Source organism: Mustela putorius, unplaced genomic scaffold, assembly GCF_011764305.1.
Source record: "Mustela putorius furo isolate JIRA1106 unplaced genomic scaffold, ASM1176430v1.1 tig00000031_pilon_pilon_pilon, whole genome shotgun sequence".
NCBI classification, from domain to species: domain Eukaryota; kingdom Metazoa; phylum Chordata; class Mammalia; order Carnivora; family Mustelidae; genus Mustela; species Mustela putorius.
The window spans coordinates 5,122,721-5,127,486 of NW_025421260.1; the positions used below are offsets into that span (position 1 = coordinate 5,122,721).

Below are 4,766 nucleotides of genomic sequence, written 5' to 3' on the forward strand. Positions count from 1 at the left end.
CTGTGAGAAATACATTTCTGTTTTTAAAAGCTAACCAATCTGTGGTATTTTTGTTACAGCAGCCCAAACTTAGACATATAATTACACTTTTTAGCCATGCTTCCCAATTACTCATTTATACTGTTTTTCCCCTTTTATGAGCCTTTTGAAATTTCTCTTTTATAATTTGTTTTCTACTCATTTTTAATATATTTTTATGTTTCATAATTTAAATTAAATTAATATTGTATTTATAACAGGAGATTTCAGTATACTTAGTGATGAACGTAGTTGAACAGTTTTTCACCATTGCAATATTCCTCATAACTAGATCAAATCATTCCAAATATAGTCTTCTTTAATAGGTACCCATTGTTAATTTTATCTTCTCTGTAGTACAATTATTAATGGGACACTGTACTTCATTACATGGCTACATGCTCTCAACCTCTTTCAGTGTCTTTCATTCATTTTCCTATTCTACTGCCTGGATATAATTCAGAAACCATTCACAGTTTCTCTATTATTCTAAATTATGTCTCTTTAAAAATCCAACCAGTATAATGCCTATGATGCACAATGCATTTATAGAAAAATGCATCTCATACAAACAATCAGAGCTACTTTACATTTTAAATCTACTATATAGATGTTTAAGATAATATCTTTTCCCCAAATAATCAGCATTGTGAAATTGTCACATATTATCTAACTCTGCATGTTAAAGAGATTACTTTGTATTGCATTATTATTGGAAATCTCAAAAACCTGTATCAATTTTTTTTCTATGAACAGTTTGGAGTAACAAATGAGGCAGATTTATAACTTTTCAAATATCAAAAAACTATTGTTATATTTTAAGCACTAATATTTAAAGTGCTTCTAATTTATTTTAGAAAAACATGAAATTTATATATTACCTTAAATAAGGAGATTCTTTAATAAGGCAGTTAAAATGACCTTATAACTACCAGAAAAATATTATTTATAATTTTAATTATGAAATATTAAAAACTAGTAATATGTTGGGTTATGTTCTCTCAGGATTACTTCTACCTGTATGGAACCCTTCCTTATACCAAACTCATAGAAATAAAATGAAATGTCTTCTGTTTTGATGTCTTTTGTGAATTTTTTATTTTTTATTTTATTTTTTAAATATTTATTTATCTATTTTAGGGGGTGCAAATGGGGGTAGGGGCAGAGAGAGAAAGAGAGAGACAGAATCCTCCAGCAGATTTCCTGCTGAGCATGGAGCCTGAGTGAGGCTCAATCTCGGGACCCCAAGATCATGACCTGAGCCAAAATGAAGAACTGGCCACTCAACCACCTGGGCCACTCAGGTGCCCCTTGATATCTTTTAAACTTACAAAGAGAATATGAGATGCTATCAACAGATGACGGAGTGAAATAATTAGACTTTTCTCTCCTAATAATTGTTGAAATGTGCAAAAAAAAAAAAGAAAGAAAGAAAGAAAAAGTTATGAAAGAGCCAAAGAAACAGGAAAAAAACTTCAGGTTGTAACATTTGAAAAAAAAAAATAGATAGCAGCTTTAAAAAAACAAAAAACAAAAAACAACAACAACAAAAAACAGATATTCTGGCACAGACCAGAAAGCCTCCTAACCCTGGCCCTGAAAAGAAGATGGAGTATATGAAGTGACAAAGGAAGGTAAATAGAGCAACACTCAGAATTGTCAGAAAATCTTCACTACTTCAAACAAAGAAGAATTGGGGTCAGGGAGGGGAAAAAATGGACAATCTTGCCACTGACTCTGTGATTTTTGTCCTGGGATCTGGTGGGGACTATTAATGGAAATATCTGCTGTAAAGAGCCATGTTAAACCTGCAAGGCAAACAAACACAAAGGTCACCCCTGACAAAAGCATATGCACTAGGCTCTATATGTGCCCTGTTCCTTCATTTATTTAACATAACTTTCCTAAGTGCATTCTAAGAAATAGCAACTATTCCAGACATTAGCATTAATGACAACAATGAGATGGCATGAGTCTGTTCTTAAGGAGTTTAAATTCTACTGGGTGAGAGAGACAGGATAAGATTATAGAATGTAATAAGTCAAGCAGAGAAAGACAACTATCATATGATCTCCCTGATATGAGGAAGTGGTGATGCAACATGGGGGCTTAAGTGGGTAGGAGAAGATCAATGAAACAAGATGGGATTGGGAGGGAGACAAACCAGAAGTGACTCTTAATCTCACAAAACAAACCGAGGGTTGCTGGGGGGAGGGGGGTTGGGAGAAGGGGGGTGGGGTTATGGACATTGGGGAGGGTATGTGCTTTGGTGAGTGCTGTGAAGTGTGTAAACCTGGCGATTCACAGACCTGTACCCCTGGGGATAAAAATATATGTTTATAAAAAATAAAAAAAAGATTATAGAATGTAGATTATTTCATGTCATAATGAATGACTGTGAACTAAACCACTGAAGAATAATGTAATGAAGAGTATCTAGGATGAAAGGGTGAGCACCATCAGAGTGGCAAGGCCTCTCTGGGAGAGTAATGTCTGAACTGTAGCCTAAATGAAGATGCAGAGCAAAAATCAGGAGACAGAATGATCCAAGCAGAGGGCAGAGGAAGAACACAAGCCCGAGGGGAAAACAGGTTCATCAAATTCCCTGACTGATAACCAGTCCCTAGATTGATAATGAGTTAGAGTAAGGCACACAGAGAATAAGTTTAAAGAAAGAAAACAAGCTAGATCATGCACATCATGGAAAAGCAAGGGTTTTATCTGAGGTGGAATGGGAACCCCCAGGAATATAAAAAAATTGGAGAGTGCTACAATGTGCCCTGCACCTTTAAAAGTTCATTTTGGAAGATATGTGGGAAATGGGTTTCAGAATGGCAGCACACAGGTCAGTTCGGAGACTATTCTGGAAATCCACATGAGTGTAGATAACAGGGTAGAGAAGAGGTCATGAGCAGAGGTAAGTATTAACGTTTATGAATCGGGTATTTATCAAGTGGAACATAACAGAGTATGATCTGAACTTCAAATTATGCTTCCAAGGATATAAAAGGCATTTCTGAGTATCTGAAGAGGATCTGGATCAGAATGAATTTCAGAAGACAGAACAGAGCTCAAATGCGACAAGAAAAGCTCTGCAGGGTCCCAGGTGAGCTCGAGTCCTCCACTCTCCTAGAGAATGCTACAGAAGCCCAGGGTGCTTGATCCTTTCCTTTTTTTTTTTTTTTTTTTTTAAGATTTTATTTATTTATTTGAAAGAGAGAGATCACAAGTAGGCAGAGAGGCAGGCAGGGAGAGAAGAGGGAAGCAGGCTCCCTGCTGAGTAGAGATCCTGATGCAGGCCTGGATCCCAGGACCTTGAGATTATGACCTGAGCTAAAGGCAGAGGCTTAACCCGCTAAGCCACCCACAAGCCACAATCCTTTCCTATTTTAAAGCCAGAGGAGAGAATGAAGCCAAAGACGATCGAAGAACATGCTCTTCCCTGAGACTACATTTTCAGCACAGGACATGGGAACGAGAAGCATGAAAGAGCATACCACACCAAGCATGGACAGACTGGTGGACAGAGAGTTTTTAGAGCTTGTTTTCCAAGCTATCCCACTTAAAGTCTTCTTGCTGCAGGCTACTTGATTTTCCAGGCATCCTTCTGATCCTGTTTATTCCTCAGCATCACCTTCCTACCTTTTGTGAAACTGTAAGCTTGTTAATGTGCTTAAATGAATCTGTTACCGATATTATCTTTCTTGTTGTCACTGTTCACAGTGTAATAACCAACTGAAGAATAAAAAGCAAAGATGGCTGGTGCCCTAAAGCTGAAAATCTAATGATCAGGGAAAAAAAGAGAAAAAAGGCATGAAGAAATATATAAGGAAGAGCCAGAGGCTAAGATCACCTGAAACCTTGACACAATTCTGAAAAAAGAGATACGGCCCACCAGATTCAGAATACTTTTATTAAACCATACCAATTAAAATGCTGGGAATTTGCATACTAATTAATGAGCAAATAGATGACTAAGTAAATAGAAGAGTCTAGGAATGCAGAAATATAACCAAACAGACCTGGGAAATTGATAGCGCTGTCTTCTGTATTAGTGGGAAAAAGACTGTTCTATAAATGGGATATAAAATTAGCCATCCACATAAATAAGAAAAAGTTATAACAAACATTACTCTATATACAGGTATGAATTTGAGATGTGTTTAAATTAAAATGAGAAAAGAATAGAACTCTAGGTTTTCATATTTTATTGCATATAACTAAAATCTGTTTCTACAGAATGATAATGTAAAGAAATTAAATGACAAGCCATAGAGACTGAGTACACATTTCCAACACAAAAAAATACAAGAAAGAATCAATTATCAAATGGTTTCACTTATTTGTGGAGCATAACAAATAGCATGGAGGACAAGGAGAGATGGAGAGGAGAAGGGAGTTGAAGGAAATTGGAAGGGGAGGTGAACCATGAGAGACTATGGACTCTGAAAAACAATCTGAGGCGTTTGAAGGGGAGGGCGGGGGGAGGTGGGAGGTTGGGGTAACCAGGTGGTGGGTATTAGAGAGGGCACAGATTGCATGGAGCACTGGGTGTGGTACAAAAACAATTAATACTGTTACACTAGAAAGAAAAATTTAAAGAAATCAATTGTATTACATATAGACTTTACCCATAAATAATTTTGAGAACAATCTAATTATATAAACAGAAGTTTCTAAGAGGACAGGAGCACATGCGAAGATATTCAACCTGATAACCATGTTGGAAAATACAAATTAAAGTAACG

At 36.4% G+C, this 4,766-nt stretch overlaps 1 long non-coding RNA gene across 1 annotated transcript; it reads left to right on the forward strand.

The window, feature by feature from the left end:
• The first annotated feature begins 2,471 nt into the window (after nucleotides 1–2,471).
• Nucleotides 2,472–3,944, forward strand: LOC123391027. The gene is made up of 3 exons (XR_006605739.1): nucleotides 2,472–2,935; nucleotides 3,019–3,124; nucleotides 3,742–3,944. It is a non-coding gene; the product is annotated as an uncharacterized LOC123391027 (long non-coding RNA).
• Nucleotides 3,945–4,766: the final 822 nt, after the last annotated feature.